Below are 23,575 nucleotides of genomic sequence, written 5' to 3'. Positions count from 1 at the left end.
GTATATGCAGGGCCATCCCTGACTTGAACCATGTAAGAGGACAGACAGCCTTACTTAAACTTCTTTATGGCAGAAGGTAATGGTGGAGAAAAAAATGGCTTTTCCCATCTTGGAAGGCTGCCTAGCCCCTCCAGAAGGCCTCATCAGAACAGCTGTCAGCCTCTATAGAGGAGTAGCTTTGGCCCTGCTGAATGAGTGGCCACATGTCATGTGCCCTTCCTGAGGAACATGCTCTAACTTGTGTCTCTTGCTATATTTGAGCTGTTGAAAGTAGACCCAGCAGGAACTAACCATCTGTAGCATTAGGCAGTAACACTAGATCATTACTTTTACTGAGCTGAGGCTTAGAATGAAACAGGAGCTGAGCCTAGCACCAGAGACATAGAAATACCTTCTCAAATTCCTCACTCCAATGCCATTGTACTTTCACTTAGGTTAGCTCCAAAAATAGTTCCCACGCTGGGCCACAGGTTTGTGGATACAGGGAGGTGAAACATGCAAATGTATGGAACACAGCAGACTAGATGAAATGTCATTTTTTCTTTTTTTAGTCAGGGCTGAGGAAATATTGCTTATTTCATATGAATGGGAAAACTGTGTTGGGAGTCTAGTGCCAGATGGAAGGACAGGTAAGGTTTTCTTAGAAAAGCTCAAGCTTGAGCTTTAAAGCCAATTTTCCAAAAACACAGGGCTCACTAGAATGTTTCAAGTAAGGGACTCTGTACATATCTTCTTTGACAAGGAAAATTCAACACTTTGTACATTTGGTCCTGTGGAGGAGAGAGAGGTAGGCAACAGCACCTCTTTGGCACTCTAAAAGCTTTTGTTCCCTTATCAGGGCTTGTAACTGATAATTTTCCCTGTCCAGGATCTAAGGAGTCATTTTGAGACAGACATTTGTTCAGCAATCTGAGAGCCCCAGACAGAAGATGGAGACATTCATTTTCCTTTACTCATAGTGCAGAGACCGGGGGGACTGATTTTGTGGCAGTGTTCCATCCTGGCCTGGATTGTAGTTGATCTGGGAAGAACAATCCAGGACGACACCAAAGCACTATCCAAATGGCTTTGGATTACCCAGTGAGTCCCAAAAGCCAGCTAGAATACTTTGGAAGTTGAAACGGATGTAAGCCAAGAGGCCTTTAATCAGAGGTCTGTGGTTGATGAGGTTACAATGTGGTGGAGTGGAAGAGTGTTCATCCAGGAACCAGGACATCTGGGTTTCAGCCGACAACTAACTCACTGCATGACCTTGAGAAAATCTATCTCCTTCTCTGAGCTTCTCTGTCCTCTGTCTGTGCAACCAACAGTAGAACTATATGAGTTAGGAGTCTTCTTCCAGCTCTGTCATTCTATGGTTTGAATATAGGAAAGTTGGTGGCCAAGAGTATGTCTTGCAGAGTACAATGCCAAACCAAGGGTGTACCAAGAAAGGCTGAATCACTAGTTTGACTCTTATGTGGGCTGGTTAGTTTTACTGAAGAGTAAACAAAGAAACATGCTTTTTTCTGGCTAGACATCTTCCTTGATCTCAATCAGCCATCTTGTTTGGCATAGGGAGGACCAGGTGAGAGAGTGTGAAGTACTTGGTATGAGCCCATCCACTGCTGGTCAAACACTTTGAAATCCAGTCTTACTCAGGGTGGGTCAGTAGAGGATATCATTTGCATTATTACTATAATTTTTAAAAGATTTCCCTTCAACCTTCTACAAATCATAGATAGAAGACAGTGGGTCTTAGTTTGAGCTCTGCATTGATCTATATAGAAAGCCATGCACTCAAGGCCAGTGCTGACTCTTTCAGAGGGCTTGCAATTTAACAGGGGGGTAAGTACAAATCTTAAAGCTTCCTCGTATCCAGCAAATCTTGTGCTACTCTTAAGACTGATATATCAGTCGAAAGAGATTATGAAAGGGATTTTGGCATTAAGGCTCTGTCACAAAGCAGTCATGGAAGTGGCTAAACAGAAATAAAATGCAAATCCAAAATCATTTGAAAAGCCCAAGGAAAATGTGTGTTATAATTTCCTCGTCTGAAAGCATCCAAAGAGCGACTATAAACTTCTTGTCAAACCAAAACTCTCCATTTACCCATGTCAAGGGTAGAAAAAATGTCTTCCCAGTTTCTTTTGGACCATGTGTGGAGCCTTAGGGTTAGATTTTAGAGCTCCTGGGAAGTTTGGTACTCAAAAATATGATGTAGAATTTGCTGATTGCTAGAGTTGATCTGGCTGCTTTGGCTGGCTAAGGTATGCCCTTTTTCTTTCTTTCACTCTGTGACAAAGTGATATAATGGAAAGAGCATGAGACTTGAGTTTGTGCTTTAGTGAAATCTACTTAACCTCTTTAGTCTTCACTTTCCTAATCCATATAATGAGGTACCGATCTCATAAGTTTGAGGACTAAATAAGATAACACATATAAAAAGCACCTAGCACAATGTCTGGAACATTGTTAATTCTCAATACACAGTAGTTATTATTAGTTTTACTGAAGCCTCACAGTGGAAACTGGGGCTGTATGATAGCTCTGGGCATTTGGAGGTAAGCCTGTAGACTATTGAAACTAACTGTGTGGAAAGGAACAGAAGACAGGAAAAAAGGTGAAAGTGCTAAAAAGAAATGTCATAAGTTTCTATGATGACCAGCCCTGACCCCAGGAAAAAGGTTTAGAAGAAAAGGCTCCCACAGTCCTTCTTTCTGTAAATGTGTCCAGAGCAAATCATTTCCTCATTTGCTCTCCATAAAAGCACAGCACACCAGAACATCTGCTAAATCTGCTGTTTTCCCCAACTTGGACATTTTCCATTAGTTTGACTCACAGAAATCAGAGATTAGATTTCGAGAGGATAGCAAAACCAAGAGTTTTGTCAGTCATGCTTAAGCGGGTACAGCCTTTCATTCACTGAGTAAGGATGTAACAGACGGCATGGCAAATATTGTCAATCTTCCCATTTTCACTTTGTCAAATGAGGTGGTGTTATGTGATCCCCTAATATAAATCATTCAGGCAGCTGCCATACTGCAACAATTGCAGAGGAGCTGGATTCCATACAAGGTGTTCCCAAAGGTTCATTACTAAATACTCATCCAGCAGTTTTTTGAAAGATTGCATTGGGTAATAAGGACACTAAATCCTTATATATGTTTAGCTCCAAGAAAGGACAACTGGAAATTACACCATTGTTTTCTCTTTTCTTTACAGAAGAGAAAATTTATAATTACTCACTTGGGCCATTCCCACCCTTTCCTTGATGTTTTTTGGCTTTGAAGGCACTTAAATGCTTGCTCTCTTGCATTCAAAGTCTTATACTACAATTTATTTATGAAAACAATAGATCTTTTAAATCAATGCTAAATAAAAATGAATATGTCTCTGGAAGACCATCCTCGTGTAAAGTATCCAGAATTAAAATGAATTTAATGACCTCTAACCTCTATCCCAAGCTCCAATCTCATATTTCAAGCTCTTTGGAGACAATCTCTACTTGAATGTTTCACCGTTACTTCAAACTCCCTATATCTAAAACCAAATGTTTCGCCTTTGCCCTAAACCATCTCTTCTTCCTACTTTTTTCATTTCAGTCAAGGGCACTACCACGACCCCATCATTCAGGCCAAAAATGGAGTCATCCTAGATTCTTCTCTTTCCTTCATCTCCCCTTTCATAGATGACTAAGTTTTGATTGTTCTGCCTTCGACTTGCATTTAAATTGGTCTTTGATTTGCCTCTGCCTCTTTATTCTCACTGCCACAATCTCAGTTCTGGTTCTTGTCACATCATGACTGGATTCACAGAAGGGCCCACTCACTGGTTTGATTTCATTCTATCCATCCTGTTGATCACTGCCAAATTAATCTTCCTACAGGTTTGCTTTTCACATGTCACACCTCTGCTAAAAATTCTACAAGAGTTGTCTATTGTTTGTTGTATCAAGTCTAAATAAACGTACCATTCAAGAGCCCTCTATTATTTCAGAACATAAACCCACTGCTCCAGCCAGGGTTCCAGCTTCACTGTGTCAGAACAAACCACAAACCACACTCTTTCTTACTTACAGGCCTTTGTGTCTGTGCCCCCTTCCATCTCCTCTGACTTGCAAATCCCTCCATCTTTTAGAGCCTATGTCAAACACAGATTAAAAAAATAGAGCCTATGTCAATTTCCAGTTTCTCCATCAAGCTCTCTTCCATTTCTCTGGCATAAATGGAATACCTCCTATGTCTGTTGCCTGTACTATGATATTTTAGCAACTACTCAGGTAGTATAAATGAAAAAATACTGACAGAGTCAGGAGACCTGGGTGAAACTCTTAGCCTTGCCTGTGATTCAGTGTGTGACATTGGGCAAGTTCCTCCCATTCTCCGAGCCTTGGTATCCTCCCAAGTAAAATAAGAGTTAAACTACAACAATGCTTCTCAAACATCAGTCATTTGCACAGCACATTCATGTTTGTTGTATCTGCAATCCATTTCTACTTTTACTTAAAATTTTCTATCTTGCTTTTTAATTTAAATACATTTTTATCAAGTTTTGGTCAAGATGGCAGAGTAAGTAAACACTGTGCTTGTCTCTGCTCACAATCACATCAAAATTAAAACTAAATTACAGAATAGCCATCACTGGGAGTTGCCTGAAGTCTAGCTGAACAGAAATCCTACAACTGGGGACCCACAGAAGAGGCCACCTGGAGACTTGTAGGAAGAGTGGAGACACAAAATGGGCTGGTTCCACACCCATGTTGATGGTATAGAATCGGGAGAAATATTTTGGCTACAGAGGTCTCCTTGGAAAAGAGAGGGCCCTTGACTCCACAACGGGTGCCCCAGCCCAGGGTTTTGGTACCAGAAAGAGAAATCCCCACAACTTCTACCTTTAAAAACAAGCAGAGATTGTGGCTGAGTGAGATGGAGAGCTGAGGGAGTCTCAGACTTTCCTCTTAAGGGGCCTGTGCAGACTTACCACTGATGAACTCGCTCATTTATAGCTACAGTACTGGGGCCACAGCTAAAAAGGAGTCAGGGACATACAGAGAAGAAGTGACTTGTCTGGCTTCAGGGCAAGGGCTAGAGGAGCAGCTTTCTCCCAGATAGAAGTGCTAGCAGAGGACATTGTTCTTTTGTTGAGTCCTCCCTCACCCTGCTTGCAGACTCAGGTGACCATCATACTTGAATATCCATCAACATAGCTAACACTGGTCACACTGCCCTGGAAATTCCCTGAGATCCTGCTCCTCCTAACTGTGGGCCCACCCAAACTGCTTCCAGTGGCTTTTCCATACAAATGGCCTGTGTTGGCTCATGCTGCAGACTTTCCTAAAATCTCTCAAAGGTTCAGAAAACCTGTATAAGCAGCATCTGGCCTCAGTGTGCCCTATACCTCTTGCTGAGCAGCCCCAAGCCCAGCACTAGCAGCAGCTGGCCTCAGTTTTGGCTTGGCCTCTTGAGGCACTTCCAAGCCCAGCATAGGTGGTGGCCATCTAAGATTACTTGGTGGCTCATGCCAGGTGGCCCCTGGAAGAGCACAGGCTGCAGCTGAACGTGACCTGCATCAGGGCCCCTCCCACGAGGCCTCAGCCTGCATGCCTGGTGGCCGGCTTCACAATGAGACAGAACACCACCCTGGGTCACAACTGAGGACAACACAGCCAGAGAGCAGACAAGGCGGGCACCAGAGCCCTGCTAAAGTGAATCCTGCTCAGTACGGTCAGCCCGTGCACAACAGCTTCTCCATGGATGATGGCCAGTCATCACAACCAAACAGCCTGAGGGTCAATCTCTCCCATTGACATGAAAACAGCAACTAAGGCTCAACTACAGCAGGAGGGCACACAAAACCCATACAAAGGACATACCTGGGGCACCCAGCTCAGGTGACCAAAGAAAACTGACATTGGGACCCACAGCACACCTACTACATAAGGCCACTCTACTAAGACTGGGAGAAATAACAGTCCTACATAACACAAATACAGGGAGGCAGGAAGAATAGGAAGACAAAGAAACATGTCCCAAATGAAAGAACAGAACAAAGCTCCAGAGAAAGAACTAAACAAAACAGAGACAAGCAATCTAACAGATGTGAAGTTTAAAACATTTGTTATAATGATGCTCAATGAACTTAGGGGAAGAGTTGAGGAACTCAGTGAGAACTTCAACAAAGAGATAGAAAACAAAAGTGGAGATAGAGAACATAAAAAATAACCAGTCAGAAATTAAGAATACAATAACTGAAATGAAGAATATCTTATGAGAAATCAGCAGTAGATTAGATGAAACAGAGGATTGAATCAGCAATTTAGAAGATAACACAGCAGAAAACACCCAATCTGAATGGCAAAAGAATAAAGAATAAAAAGAATGAGAATAATTTAAGGGGCCTCTGGGACAACATGAAGCATATCAACATTCACATCACAGGAATACCAGAAGGAAAAGAGAGAGAGCAAGGAATTGAAAACCTATTTCAAGAAATAATGACTGAAAACTTCCCTAACCTAGTAAAGGAAATAGACATACAATTCCAGAAAGTGCAGAGCCCCAAACAAGATGAACCCAAAGAGGCCCACACCAAGACACATCATAGTTAAAATGCCAAAGTTTAAAGACAAAGAGAGAATCTTAAAAGCCACAAAAGAAAGCAGTTATCTGCAAGGGAGCTCCAATAAGACTGTCAGCTGATTTCTCAACAGAAGCTTTGTAGACCGGAAGGGATTGGCAAGAAACATTCAAAGTGATGAAAAGCAAGGACCTACAACCAAGATTACTGTTCCCAGCAAAGCTATCATTTAAAATTGAAGGATCGCGGATAAAAGATCCAGACGATATGCTGCAAAATAACCATCAATCAGCTCAGGGCAATATCAGGAAACATTAGAGGAAAAGGATCAAAAAAAAAAATAAATAGCGAAGATGATTTGTCGGGAAGATGTGAACGCGCATAAGCTAAAACATTGGAAACAAACAGCATTGAGGAGGAGGCGATGATGATGATGATGGCGATGATGACAGAACAGGCAACACGCACGCACGCACACAGCACTGCACGCAGCCAGCGCACAGCAAACACGCACAGCCACACGCGCACTGAAATAAAATAACGCGCGCGCGCGCACAAATACACGCACGCGCACGCGCACACGCGCGCACATACGCGCACTGTTGCACGCGCGCGCAATAACGCGGAAGAAGAAGAAGAAGAAGAAGAAGAAGAAGAAGAAGAAGAAGAAAAGATAAAAAGATCAAGTATTTGAATAATAAAATTGCAATAACTACATATCCATCAATAATTACTTTAAACATAAGTGCTCTAATCAAAAGATAGTGTGGTTGACTGGATAAGAAAACAAGATCCTTACATATGCTGCCTACAAGAGACTCAGTTCAAATCAAAAGAGACACACAGACTGAAAGTAAAGGGATGAAAAAAGATTTTTCATGAAAATGGAAACAAACTAAAAAAGCTGGAGTAGAATACTTAAACCAGACAAAACTGACTTTTAAACAAAGATTATAACAAGAGACAAAGAAGGACCCAGTATTCTCACCTCTGGGTACTTATCTGAAGAAACCCAAAACACTACTTCGAAGGGACATGTGGATCCATATGTTCATTGCAGCATTATTTACAATAGTCAAGATACGGTGGCAACGTGGGTGTCCATCAACAGATTAATGGATAAAGAAGAAGTAGTACACATATACGATGGAATATACTTAGCCATAAAAAAAAAATGAAATCTCGCCATCCGCAATAACATGGATGGACCTAGAGGGTATTTTGCTGAGTGGAGTAAGTCAGACAGAGAAAGTCAAATGTTATATAATTTCATTTGTATGCGGAATCTAGAGAAGCTAAACAAGTAACAGAAACAAGGATATAGATACAGAGAGCATTTTGATGATCGTCAGCTTTGGTGTGAGAGGATGGGTGAAAGTGTGACATGATTAAGAGGTACAAATTGGTAGTTACAAAACAGTCATGGGGATGTAGAGTATAGCATGGGAAATACAGTTGGTAGTGTTGTAATAACTATTTATGGTGTCAGATTGGTACTGCATTTATTGGAGTGATCATAAATTATATAAATGTCTAATCACTCTGCTGTACACCTGAAATAAATATAATATTATATGTCAACTTTCATTAAAAATAAAAATATAAAGTTTTTTTTAAAAAAATGAATGAATATATTTTTATTGTGGTAAAACAAATATGAGATAAAATTTACCATTTTAAACATTTTAAAGTGTACAGTTCAATGACATTAAGTACATATACAATGTTGTGCAATCATCACCACAATCCATCTCCAGAACTGTTCCCATCTTGCAAAACTGAAAATCCATTCACATTAAACAATAATTCTCCATTCCCCTCTTTCCTAGCCTCTAGTAACCACCATTCTATTTTCCTCCTCTCTGCATTTGACCACTTAGGTATTTCATATAAGTGGAATCGTATAGTATTTACCCTTTTGTGACTGGCTTATTTCACTTATCATAGTCTTTAAGGTTCATCTGTGCTATAGCATGCGTCAAAATTAAATACATTTTTAGTAAAAGAAAATTATCATATCAATGAAATAAATTTTACAAAATGTCTATATTTTTCTAGTGTACATTAAAATAAATATTTTAAAATAGTGTTACTGTGTCCTAGTCCCATCACTAGTATGCCCTTCCCTCTTTGGGAAACACCTGACTTGATCATTTCCACAGGGCTGTCAAACCTAAAAATATATGACTCACTGGAGCAGTGGTTTTCAATCATGGCTAACTATCAGAATTCCTCAAGTGGCTTTGAGAAAGACCCGGCCCCACCCCAGACCTACTGAATCAGATTCTCTCATAATGGCCTAGGACTCTGTGTGTCAACAAGCTTCAGAAGCATTCATGATGATCAACCAGGTTTGGAGCTACTGCTCCATGACTGACCTGAGTGCAAGGTTCCAGGTGTATGCCTCTTTTACATTTCCTAGTGCAGTGCTGGTTGCAGGAGTCAAACTCAAAAATATCGGATTGACTGATAAATCAAGAATTTCCTGAAATGAAAGGGAGAAAAGATTTTAAATCAATTTCTTCCTTTTCAGCAGTGCCTATCTCATAAATTCACCTGTAAAATAAAAGTAATGACATCCTACCTTATGGGGTTGCTGTGAATCAAATTGGTTAACATGTAGGATAGCAGTGATTGTTAATATGAAAATTCACTATACACTTCTCGACAGCCCAGCATTATGCCAGGATCTGTGAAAGATAGACAGGAAGTGTAAAACATGATTGCCGCCCTCACAGAGCTCAGGATATGTTTGAGGAAACCAAACTAACCCAGATGGAACAAGTGAGGAGCAATGACCTCTGAATGGGGCAGAAATTCAAGCCAGGTGCACTCTGGGCAGGCTTTATAGGTAAGACTTGAGCTGAACCCTGAAGGAAACTAGGACTTGGAGAGAGAGACAAGACAGGCCAGAACATTCCAACAGAAGAGAATGGCATCAGACTTAGCTGAGGCAATTACTCATGCGATATATTTAAATTGGACCAATAAGACTTGTCTCATCACACAATGCCCCAAAATAACTCTGGAAATTTGACTGTTTAGAATCCTGTTCCTTAGGATGGCCCTTCCGAAAATGCAAACACACCTGGGCAAGTGCGTATATATAATCTCACTTAAACCTTAATGTGCATTAGTTGAATTAGATTGCTTTCTCCCCAACATCTGGACAAGGCAAATGGGCTGAAGGATGGGACTCTCATTAGTGGAGCCCCAAGAAGTGGTTGTTTTTGAGCCCCAGAAACAGTTTCAACTTGGAATCCAGAAAGCAGTGTGGGTTCCCAGAGAGGGTGGTAGGTATCAGAGGTCCGAACTGTCATTGATGACATTATTTTAAACATGAAGAAGGGGACAAGTCCTAACCAGAATTTGTTTTATGTAGTTTCTTCTGTTGATGTGCTTGGAGGCTTTTGCAAACCAAGATAATATACAAATTTATATTAAAAAAGCATCGGGCTTCCACATTGCACAAATGAAGATTTGTCACAGAGAAGTTATTTTATGAGTATTTGGAAAGATGGACTGTGACAGACATGGAGATGTGGTTCTTTGGAAGAAGGGGTGTAATAGGCTCTCTTCTTTTATTTCATACCTAGGCTCTCCATCTCCGTCCCTTTTCAGTTTGCTTCCTGGGGTTGACCTCACATTGAAAAGAAGTTTCCTTTGCAAAGACTCTTTTTTTTTTCTCCCAGAGTCTGTTTTCTCAGCAGAGCCTTTTTATTTAATAGCTATGATTAAAGATAGAGGTTGTTTCTATTCATCCTCTGGGCTCTTAGGAAACAGTTCTAAAGTCTCCCCCACAGAACTGCTCTTGGGGCATCTCTCCCTAGCCAGACCTCCATTCCCTGCAGCCATTACTTCAGTTAGCCCAGCCAGTCAGCCAGGTTTTGTTTGGCTTGGCAGGTCCCAACTAACTTAGGCAAAGATATTTAGGAAAATGTTCAAAAAACTTGACTCTGGGGCTTCAGGAATGAGCCTATGACAGAGAAGCCTGTCCATCTTTCTTTTTTACTGCTTTCTTCATAGAGCCAGCAACTGCCTTCCCTATGGGACACGTTGTTTTTCCTGCTCCAATTAGGCATATCTATGGACATCAATCATGGAGTTAATTCACAACTTATTCTTTCAGCACCTACATTGAACCTACTTTGTGTGGTGGACAGGAAGTGAAAGGTGGGACCATATCTTCAGAGAAAAGATAATTCTCTCTCCCCACCCTCCTCCTCCCCCCCACACAGAAAACATTTAGTTTCCAAGATGAGGTGCTAAAGGTTAAGGTCAAAATTATTGTGGAGGAATAGTAATTGGTGTCAACAGAATTTAGAAAAGGAAGAGTAAGATCCAGGAGAGGGAGGTGGTCCAGTAAGATTTCCAGTTAGGAAGTGGCTGTGAGCTAGACTTTGATGAATAAGCTGCATTTGGAAAGTATATTTAGATAAGTTTTATCATCTTATCACTCATGAGTACAAATCTCAAACAATTCCTCTAGGATCATAACCTGGCTTTCAAGGCCTTCAATCACATGGCCCCACCTCCATACCATTCCCCTGCAACACCAACTCCTAATATTCTGCTACAAAGACTTCCTCACCCACTCCCATTTACTTCTTGACTCTTGAGCATCCCCATTTGTCTACACCTTGGCTTTCTCTGTGTTCCACCTTCACTCCTTCCCTCCCCTCCAATTCTCCAGTGTTACCTATTCCTCGTGAAGTTCAAAAATCACTTCATCCTGACCCCTCCCTGCAAACACACATCCAATTATGTTTCCCTCCCCTGAACTTTTTTTAACACATAAAACATGTCTCATTTATATCCCACATATAAACCACTTGCTATAATAGTTAACAATGGGCTGTTATGGTATGCAGCAAAAACAGTTGTAAGAGGGGAGTTCATAGTAATAAATGCCTACATTAACTAAAAAGAAAAAGCACAACTAAACAACTTTATACCTCAAGGAACTAGAATAAGAAAAAACCAAGTGCAAATTTAGTAGAAGGAATAAAGTTACAAAGCTCAGATCATAAATAAATGAAATAGGGAAAGAAAAGATAATAGAAAAGATCTACAAACTAAGAGCTGGTTTTTTGAAAAGGTAAAACAGACAAACCTTTATCTAGACTTACCAAGAAAAAAAGAGATAGAACACCAATAAATAAAATTATAAATGAAAGAAGAGACATTACAAATGATATCACAGAAATACAAAGGACATGAGACTACCATGAACAACTGTATGACAACAAATTGGCCAATCTAGCACAGAGAAATTCCTAAAAACATACAACCTACCAAGATTGAATCATCAAGAAATAGGAAATGTGAACAGACCAATTACTAGTAATGAGATTGAATCAATAATCAACCCCTCCCCTCCCACCAACAAATTAAAGTCCAGGACCATATGACATCACAGGTGAATTCTAGCAAACATTTAAAAAAGAATTAATATCGATTCCTCTCAAACTCTTCCAAAAAATAGAATAGGAGATAACACTTTTAAACTCATTTTATGAGGCCAGCATTACCCTGACACCAAAACCAAATAAAGACACTACAAGAAAAGAAAATTACAGACCAATATTCCTGGTAAACATAGGTGTAAAAATCCTCAAAATAATTAGCAAACTGAATTTAACAATACATTAAAAAGATTATACACCATGAACAGTGGGGTTTATTCCAGGAATGTAAGGATGGTTCAACACCTGCAAATCAATGTGATATACCACATTAACAAAATGAAGGATACAAATCATATGATCATCTCAATAGATGTAGAATAAACATTTAACAAAACTCAACATTCATTCATGAAAAAAAAAACTATCAAATAACTGGGTAAAGAGGGAACATACTTCAACATGATAAAGGCCATGTATGACAATCCCACAGCTAGCATCACACTCAATGTTGAAAAGATGAAAGTTCTTCCTCTAAGATCAGGAAAAAGACAAGGATTCCTACTCTCACAACTTTTATTCAACAGAGTACTGAAAATTCTAGCCAGAATAACTAGTCAAGAAAAAGAAATAAAAGGCATCCAGATCAAAAAGGAGGAAGTTAAACTGTCTTTGAAGATGATATGACATTATACATAGAAAAGCCCAAAGACTTCAGCAAAAAAACTGTTAGAACCAATAAACAAATTTAGTAGAATTGCAGGATATAAAATCAATATACAAAAATTGGTTGCATTTCTACACACTAAGAAACCATCAGAAAGAGAAACAGAAAACTCCACATACAATTGCATTAAAAAGAATTAAACACCTAGGAATAAATTTAACTGAGGAGATGAAAGATCTGCATGCTGAAAAGTATAAGACATTAATGAAAGAAAATGAAGAAGACACAAAAAAATGGAAAGATACCCCATATACCCCATGCTCATGGATAGTAAGTGTTGACATTGTTAAAATGTTCATACTACCTAAAGCAATGTACAGATTCAATGCAATCACTATTAAAATTCTAATGGCATTTTTCACAGAAATAGAAAAAAATCCTAAATTCATATGGAACCACCAAAGACCCTAAATAGCCAAAGAAAGCTTGAGAAAGAATAGAGCTGAATGCATCACACTTCCTGATTTCAAAGTATTTTACAAAGTTATAGTAATCACAACATCATGGGATAGTCATAAAAACAGACATATACATCACTGGAACAGAATAGAGAGACCAGAAATAAACCCATGCATGTATGGTCCAATTAATTTATGACAAAGGAGCCAAGAATACACAATGAGGAAAAGATATTTTCTTCAATAAATAAAGTTGAGAAAATTGAACAGTCACATGCAAAAGAATGAAACTTGATCACTATTTTATACCACACACAAAAGTCAACTCAAAATGGATTAAAGACTTGAACATAAGACCTAAAATCCTAAAACTCCTAGAAGAAAACAGAAAAAAGCTCCTTGACATAAGTCTTGGCAATATGTTTTGGATTTGACACCAAAAGCAAAGGCAACAAAAGCAAAAATAAATAAGTGGGACTACATCAAACTAAAAAGCTTCTGAATAGCAAAGGAAACCATTAACAAAATGAAAAGGCAACCTATGGAATGAGGGAAAATATTTGTAAATTATACATGTGATGAAGGGTCAATATATAAAATATGAAGAACTCATATAACTCAAGATCAAAAAGAAAACAATCTGATTTAAAAAAGAGGAACTGACTAGACATTTTTTCCAAAGAAGACATATAAATGGCTAAATGGGTGTATGAAAAGGTGTTCAACATCATTAATCATCAGGGAAATGCAAATCAAATCCATAAGATTTCACTTCACCCTGTCAAAATAGCTAACATCAAAAAGACAAGAGATAAGTGTGGGTGAAGATGTGGAGAAAAGGCAACCCATATGCATTGCTGGTGGGAAGGTAAATTGGAGCAACCACTATGGAAAACAATATGGAGGTTCCTCAGAAAATTAAGAATAGAACTAATCATATGATCCAGGAATCCCACTTCTGGGTATATATCCAAAGGAAATGAAAACAGGATCTCAGAGAGATATCTGCACTCCCACATTCACTGCAGCATTATTCACAATAGCCAAGATATAGAAACAACCTAAGTGTCCATTGATGGATGAATGGATAAAGAAAATGTGATATATACGTAATATGGAGTATTATTCCGCCATGAGTAAGAAGGAAACCCTGCCATTTGTGACAAAATGGATGGACCTAAAGGGTAGTATGCTAAGTGAAATGCATTAGATAGAGAAAGACAAATGCTGTAAGATATCACTTACATATAGACTCCTAAAAAGAAAAAGTCAAACTCTCGGAAACAGAGTAGAAAAGTGGTTGCCAGGGGTTGGGGGATGGGGAAAATAGGGAAAGGTTGGAAAAAGGTTACCAACTTTCAGCTGTATGATGAATGAGGTCTGAGGAGTTAATGAAAAACATGGTGACTGTAGTTGATAACACTATATTATTTAAATTTAAATTTAAATTTGCCAAGAGAGTAGAGCTTAAATGTTCTACCAAAAAAAGATAAATATGTAAAGTAATGAATACGTTAATTAACCAGATAGTGGAGGTCCTTTCACAATGGATATGTATATTGAATCAACACAATGTATACTTTGAATATCTTATAATTTTATTCATCAATTATACGTCAATAAAGCTGGAAAAATAAAATAAAAGTAATTATATATATATATATATATATATATATATATATATATATATATATATATATAAATAGTTAATTATTGAGGCTTTTATGTTACTAGGCACTGGGCTAAGTGTTTAGTAAGCATCGTTGCATTCGATCAGTAGAACAATCCTGTCAGGAAGATGCAATTCTTATCCTCATTTAATGGATGAGGGAATGGATATTCAGTGGGGTTCAGTTGGCCAAAGTCATACAGTTAGTAAGTGTTGAAGCTTGCCTTCTCATGGCTTCTCCTTTCTTGGTACATAGATATGAGAGGTATATCATAAACAGACCATTCTTATATGAATCTATCAAAGTAGAAATTAAAACTCTGTGGGCAATTTTATCCACCATTCCACTCAATAAGCTTTGCCCTGAAGTTAACTTAAACTGCTCTTCCCTCAGATGGCTTTGGTTCCTGTGGGCCTCTCACTGTGTGATTCTCATGCTTGAATATATGTGCTTTATAAATTCAACATGGTCCCTAAATGCAAGCGTATTGGCTTGGTTCCTGACTAAAGAAATAATGACCTGGTATAATGTTGGAGGAAAAAATAAAAACAAACCTGTGATGGACTTACTAAAAAATGATACATCTATCTCCAACGTAGTACCTTTCAAAGAAAGTTTTGAGAGGTATTTTGTTTATATTTTTTGGCTCACCAGGAACCTAACCCCTCACAAGACAGGACTTCCCCATACTTGTTTTGTTTCCCCAACTGGTGTGAAAATTCCATGTGAGTAGAACCTGTATGACAAATTTCTTTGTATTCTTTCAACGCGCCTAGTCAAGTGACTTGAGAACAACAAGAGCTGAACAAGTCAATGTCAAAGATTATTCACTAGACACGTTAGTTTTCACAGCAAGTTTAAGAATCCTGAGACACCTTGAGCTCCCTAGAAAATGGAAGGGAAGATTCATCTTATCACATATATCCCATGACTTGTTGGCATCCTCTGAGCTATTTCTGGAGATGGAATTTGTCTGTTTCCATCTCTAGCTGGATCAGCTGAGCACCTGGCAGTTTCCTATTGATGCCTATTCAGCTGTCACCTTCAAACTCCTGGTTCTGTTTGCTCAATGTGTCTCCTAAGGCAGGCCTAACTATTTTGGATCTAAGCTACAGCTGTCAGCGTTTCAAGCGTACCTCACGTATTTCTTGAATTAGTTGGAAATATTTGAAGCCTGAAAAAGTAACTACAATGTTCTGAGTATGAAGGAAATATTTAGGCAAGTATCAACTGGCAGCACATAAGGCTAACTAAGAAGAATCAAGTCCCTGGTGATAAAATGAGATGAGAACAACATAGCTGAGCCATCTTAGGTTACTTGCATTTTAGAAGCATAGGATGAGTTACCAAACTATTTATGTTATTTTTATTAGTTCATGATTAAAGAATTGACCAAATGTGAGACTCTTTGCCATAAATGTGAAATGAGAGGTTGAATGAACACACTTGCTTTGCTCTAATAGAGAATAATTGTAATTCCTCAATTAAAAAAAGTCATTCTAGTTATACACATGTCCTAGGGATACTTTGAAAGTCAAGTTGTACCTCTTGACCTCATTCTATGTAATTTTTTATAATAATTTCTGCTCTCCAATCTGATAGAGTACAATATTGACCTTGGAGCAATTACGCTGTGGCTCTGTACCATATTATGAAGATACGATTAGTTCTCTTGGAGTCAGGCCCAGGAAAATTAAAGAGTAAATTTTATGGAATGGCTAGGCACCAAGGCAAGATGAAGGTGATAGAGACTTCTTCCGCTTCCAAGACAAATTTAATTTTGTGATTTAATATAGGCCAGGTCAACCATCTATTTTCCTACATTTAACAGTTATTTTGGATTCCTTCATTTGATGTGTCAGGAGAGGTGTCAAATCCCCCTTCACTTTTGCCTTTTAATAATTTCACCTTTTAACAATTTTGCTTTGGTAATGTGTAATGGAAAAAACAAAACCTTAAAAATAACCAATAAGCCCTCTGCCATTTTAGATCCTCCAGATAAAAGCTGTTAAGGCTCTGGAGATAAAAGAGGAAGTGATTGTGGTACCAGTGAGACAAAGACCATGGGCTCAATCTTTGAAAGGATCAATTATCTTCACTTCCTATATTTATAGACCGTTTCCCAGATGATTCTGATGCAGGTAGTCCAGGGACCACACTTTGAGAAATACTATCTTAGAGACTAAGCAATGTCATGTCTATGGTCTAAAGAAAATTAAAACATTAAGTCATTGCCTTTGGATTCTTTTTAAATTTTATTTCTCATGGGAATATCTGTCTTTGTGATAATTCTAATCTTGCTTCCTTCTAGGCAATAATTATTGATAAAGAGATCATTAAATTAGATTATGGGATGAAAAGTACTGAGAAAACACAGGTTTTTCCTTCTACCTAGTGTAGCTAGATTTAGAACTCCCACACACATCAAAAAAGAGACACCCAGTTAAATTTGAATTTCAGATAAACAACAAATTTGAGGGCATAAGTATGTCCCATGCAATATCTAGTATATTCTTATACTAAACAAGTCATTGGTTATCTGAAACTCAAGTTTAACTGGGTATCCTGTATTTTATCTGGCAACCCTATCTCTACCACCACCCTTTTCCAATATTTGGGCAACAGAAGAGAGCATTTTCTAACTCAAGACCAGGAAGGAAACAAACACTCACTTAACATAATATAGTATTGGAGAAATGCTAGCAGGAGAAATTTAGCTATCTTCTGGAGATAGGGAATGGGATCCTAATCTGGGAGGATGGGAGGGAGGATAGAGAGTAAGTGGGCAAACACACATATGAAATCCCAAAGTAGATTCAATCATTTATTCAAAGAACATAATACAACTTTCTTTTCTTACAACCTCAGAAAAAATAGAGAATTAAAGACTTCTTCAAATAGAAGGCTTCCATCATTTTTCACTGCCATGAACAAAGGGAATGAGGCATTTCTATACCAGACAGCACAATCTTGGAACCACAGCTTGACTCTTTTATTAACCCCTACATCCACCCACAATTGTGAGTTAAGAATTTAGATTTCAAAACTCATTGTGCTCTCTGGGTTCCACAAACTCTTCTCCCCCTCAGGTCAGGTTTTGCAAGGGGCTCTCCACTTGTGCTATGCTGCTCTGCTTTGAAAAACTCAGCTCAACTCATTTCTTTTCTCCAATTAACAAGTCTTTCATCCCTGAAAGTTCCTGATGGTCTTCACCTTCTAGTCATTTTTCCCGCCTCCAGCTCTTCAAGAGCCAACATATCTCTTCACTATCATTCTGATCTTCCTGCCCAAAAATGGACTTATAATGGCAAAGAAACTATTTTGCTCTGAATTCAGCCAAATAGGGGTACTTGGAGATCATAGGTAACTGATGACAGTGGGGTGGTTTCAAAAATTAAAAGAATTTTCTTCCTGATAAAAAAGTATGCTCATTGTAAAAAAAAAAAAATCAAACAAAATATAAAAGAAACTACTATATTTGCTTATTGTTTCTAGTAGTGTTCTTGTGGAGTCTTTAGAGTTTTCTTATATAGAGAATCATGTCATCCACAAATAGTGACAGTTTGACTTCTTCATTTCCTAATAGAGTAAAGTTTCTGGATACAAAATTAATGCTCAAAAATCCATAGCATTCCTATGCTCTAATAATGAATTGTCAGGAAAAAAGTGGAAAAAATAATTCCTTTTGCAATTGCAAGAAAAAGGATAAAATACCTTGGAATAAATCTAATGAAACACGTGAAGGGCCTATATAATGAAAACTATAAGATCCTATTAAAATAAATAAAAAACAATACAAAGAAATACAAAGGTATTCCATGTTCTCAGATTGGAAGAATTAACATAGTTAAAATGACCATGTTACTTAAAGCATTATACAGATTTAATGCAATCCCCATCAAAATCCTATTGGCATTTTGTAAAAGAAATAGAACAAAAAATCATCAGATTTATATAGAAGCAGAAAAGACCTCGAATTGCCAAAGCCATCCTGAGAAAAAAGAATGAGGCTGGAAGAATCACTCTGCCTGACTTCAAATTATACTACAAAGTGACAATAATCAAAACGGCATAGTATTGGCAGAAAAACAGACACATGGACTAGTGGACCACAATCAAGTGTCCAGAAGTAAATCCATGTTTATTTGGGCAAATAATTTTTGACAAAAGAGCCAAAAACATACACTGGAGAAAGGAAAGCTTCTTCGATAAATGGTGCTGGAAAAACTGGAAAGCCACCTGCAAAAGAATGAAACTAGACTGTTGTCTATCACCACACACTAAAATTAACTCAAAATGGATTATGGACCTGAATATAAGACTTGAAACAATAAATTACAGAAAGGAAAACATAGGAACTAAACTCACAGACTTTGGACTTAAAGAGGCTTTTATAAATATGACCTCAAAGGCAAGGAAAGTAAAAGCAAAAATAAATGAATGGAACTACATCAAACTAAAAAACTGCATAGAAAAAGAAACCATCAACAAAGTAAAGAGGCAACCATCCGAACGAGAAAATATATTTGCAAGCAATGCCTCCAATAAGGGCCTAATATCCAAAATATACAAAGAACTCATACAACTCAATAACAACAAAAAAAACAAATTCTCCAATCAAAAAATGGGCAGAGGACCTGAACTGACACTTCTCCCTAGAGGACATACAAATGGCCAACGAATATATGAAAAGATGCTCAACATTGCTAGCTATTAGGGAAATGCAAATCAAAACCACAATGAGATACCATCTCACACCTGTTAGAATAGCTATAATCAACAGGACAAGTAATAATAAATGTTGGAGAGGATGTGGAGGAAAAGGAACCCTCATACATTGTTGGTGGGACTGCAAATTGATACAGCCGCTATGGAAAACAGTATGGAGGTTCTTCAAAAAACTAAGAATTGATCTACCACATGATACAGCAATCCCTCTACTGGGTATTTACTTGAAAGACTTGAAAACATATATTCAAAAAGATATTTTCACACTGATGTTCATAGCAGCATTATTCACAGTGGCCAGGACATGGAAACAACCAGTATCCTACAACAGATGATTGAATAAAGAAGTTGTGGTACATATATACAATGGGATATTACTCAACCATAAGAAGAGATGAAATTCTGTCATTTGCGACAACATGGAGGGACCTTGAGATAATCATGCTAAACAAAATAAGCCAGACAGAAAAAGTCGAAAACCAGATGATATCATTTACATGTGGGATATAAACCTACAGCAACAAATGAACAGGACAAACAAACAGAGACTCATGGACATGGACTATAGACTAGTGGTTACCAGAGGGTAGGAGGAAGGGGAGAGCGGGGAGGTAGATGGGGTAAAAGGGGTCAAATATGTGGTGACATAAAGAAATCTAACTATGGGTAGTGAACACACAATGCAATATACATATGCCTTACTGTTGAATTGTACACTTGAAACTTACTGGATTTCGTTAACCAATGCCACTATAATAAATAAATAAATAAATAAATAAATAAATAAATAAATAAATAAATAAATAAGATAGAAAAGAAAGGACAATAAAATAACCTTGATCATTAAGATACAGAAATAACACACTGAACATTATGGTGACAATTTTTCAATATTCATTAATTAATTCATTTGTTCATTCATTTCTTTACAAAGTATTTATTAGTGCTTACTAGGTACTAAATATTGTTTTAGATTCAAGGGATACATCAATAAACAGTAGAAAAACAATACTTTTTATTCTCATGGCCCTATTTACATATGTACACAAACACATACACATATATAATTTTATGAGTGGCTCACGCTATATGTGCTTTTTTTGTAACCTGTTCTTTCATGTAATAATTTGTTGTGGACTTCTTTACATATCAATAAATATTGATTTATGCATCATTTTAATGTCTGCCTAATACATTCTATAGTATGTGTGCACCATGATTTATTTAATTATCTCCCAATGGATATTTATTTCCAATTCCTGCTATTTAAATAATACTGTGATGAATATACTTGTACGTGTATACCTTTACATGCTTGTCTAATCATCTTATTAGGATAAGTTCTTAGTTTTACTCCTAGCTTGTTTGCTGTTTCTTTTCAGTCTCTTTTGTTAGCTTCCCCTTCTCTGCAAAGCCCTCTTTTCTATCTTCACTATACCCTAGACTATCTCATACAATCCCATGGCTTTAAACAGTATCTACATGCTGATGACTTCCAAATTTATATCTACAATCTTGACATTGCCTCTTAAACTTTAGACTCATATATTCAACTGTCTTCTTGGTATTCCACTTACGTATCTGTCACAGAATCCCAAATTTAATGTGACTAATAGAACCTTTAATTTTGCCCACAAAATATACTCCTATTTCAGTTTTCTATACTTCAAAAAATGGCATCACCTTCCACATAGTTTCTCAGGCCCCAAACAAAGCATCAATCTGATTCTTTTCTTTACCTTCAGCCCCCATATAATGTATCTTTCAAGTCTATCTACAAAATAAAATTCAAATATGTCATTTAGCTCTATATTTACTGCTACATTCACTTTTGCCATTATTATACAAGCCACTATAGTCTCTCACCCCTCAGTCATACTCTATTTCATTGCTCTGTCTTAATAGCCTTCATAGCACTTGTTATTATCTGAAATTAGTTTTCTCATGTATTTATATATATACTTGTTTATCCTCTCCTTATTTCATGAGAGGAAGAGACTTGCCTATTTTTTTTTTAACCATGGTAACCCGATATTCTAAATTAGTAATTGGCCAATAGTAGGTGCTCAGTACAGAAGAAGTTCTCTTAGCAAACCTCTTCTTTACTTACTCTCCTGATCAATTGATTCTTTCCATTCCTCCTGTAAAATATATTGACTGATATCCATGACATGCTGAATACTTTAAATTAGTAGTCCATTCTATAACATATCCATGTGCTTTTGCTCACACCAGTTAAATTGTATATTTACCAAGAGCCATTTGTTTTTGTTTCCAGTCTCATGTTATGTAATTTAAACAAATAGTCTATAAACTGATGATATAGGAATGTGAAAATGAAGAGTTTTTTTTTAACGAAAGTTGAATGCTTTAGAAAGACTCAATAAAGAAGACGCTCCCCCAAAGGAGTTGGCTTGTGTATAGACAAGACAACCATAAAAGATTGGAGAAAATAATTATTATTAGAAGAATTCCTCTGTAAGAGTCTTTAAGATCCTGATCCACTTTTAAAAAAACAGAAACTATAAATTGAAAACAATGTATTATGAATGCAGTTCATATTAAGACAATAGGAACTCAAACTAAAGAATCCCAAGTCTTAAGTAAGATAAAATAAAAAGACAGACACATCATAGTGAAAACAAATAGAAAACTTTAAAAATGATCAGAAAGAAAAGACCGACTATATACAAATAATGACATAAAAAGAATAGACTAAAAATAGATAATAGACAATAGACTTCTCATTAGCAACAACAGAGCTCAGAAGACAATGGAATAATCTTTACAAAGTGCTGAGGAAAAATAACCATTAACTTAAAATTTTATAGGGTTGAATTATCATTCATGACTGAGGGCAATTCAAATAAAACCTTTTCAAGCAAAGGCTTAAGAGAGTTCATCAGTCATAGACACTCACTCAAAGAATTATTTAAAGATATATATCAAGAAAGAAAATTGAACCCAGAATAAAAGAGTGAGATTCAAGAAACAATGGAGCAAAAACTTGATAGACATACAGGCAAGTTTAAATAAGCATAAATATAAAAACAGGGTTTCTTTTTGGTATGAAAAATCATACCAAATTTACCTGCAGAAATTCACCTGTTTTAAAATTATGATTTGTGTACTAATAAAGCTGTTTTTTAATAAAAATTAAAAGCCCCTTAATAATAATATAATAACAAATTTGAGGGATAGTGAAAGGTAAGGTAGAACAAAAATATTTCCCAAGGTAGGAAGTAGAAGATTGAAGACAAAAAGACAGGAAGTAGAAGACTGAAGATAGGAATTAGAAGATTGCAGTTACAACTAAGGTTATTTTATTATTCAAGTGATGAATAGAGATATATATTAACTTGAAATTCAGTCTAATAAATGAGTGCACATAAAAAATTTAAGAGTAACCACTAAAGTAATAGACAAACAATTTCCAAAATTTTACAGAGAAGCAGGAGATATAAAAATTAAATCAACTCAATAAAGTCAGGAAAAGAAAAAAAAAGCAATGGGAAAACATAGTAATCAAAAATACAAAATAAGGTAGAATAAACCTAAATATAACAGAAACACAATAAATATAAACAGATTAAAGTCTGTTTATTCATTAGTAGTAATATTCTAGGTACCTCACAAAAATTTTTATTATGGTGCCATGGCTGTTAGTTTTTAGTGAGTGCTATAAGGGACAAGATTCATTTTAAAGTATACAGAATTTCCATTCCTCCCAAAGTGGCAAAAATTAGCCACAATGGTATAACTGTCATTCACCTAGATATGAATACATTAATACCAACACATGCAGAAATTTGTGAAAATGTAGCTGAAGAAGCCCCTTCTTTTCAGTAATTTTGAATACTGCTCTAACAACAAAATCACATAACAGGAAATTAGTTAGATTTTACAAGAAGAGCTCGTATAAAGGACTCACAGCCTTCTGCCTCTCCTTCCTTTAGCAACTTAGTATCCAGAGCTATTAATAATTTTTTTTAATCCAGAAAGTATATAGAAACCTTTTCAGAATTTTCATCTGATTTGTTCGTGCAGTTGAAGTTCTATCAAAATACCTTATTTTACCTTAAGATACTT

The 23,575-nt window shown here is 36.9% G+C and overlaps 1 protein-coding gene across 1 annotated transcript in view; it reads right to left on the bottom strand.

Moving 5' to 3' along the window:
* The window catches only part of PLAC1 (placenta enriched 1), a 183,066-nt gene that overhangs the window by 102,417 nt on the left and 57,074 nt on the right, over positions 1–23,575 (bottom strand). The window contains exon 2 of the mRNA XM_039875196.1: positions 8,937–9,043. The gene's annotated coding sequence lies outside the window, so the exon portion shown is untranslated. The remainder of the gene's footprint in view (positions 1–8,936; positions 9,044–23,575) is intronic.

The sequence above is a fragment of the Pteropus medius genome, unplaced genomic scaffold (genome assembly GCF_902729225.1).
Source record: "Pteropus medius unplaced genomic scaffold, Ma_sr-lr_union100, whole genome shotgun sequence".
Lineage (NCBI taxonomy): Eukaryota > Metazoa > Chordata > Mammalia > Chiroptera > Pteropodidae > Pteropus > Pteropus medius.
Note: the sequence above shows the minus strand (reverse complement) of the source record. Positions and strands in the feature narration are given on the sequence as shown.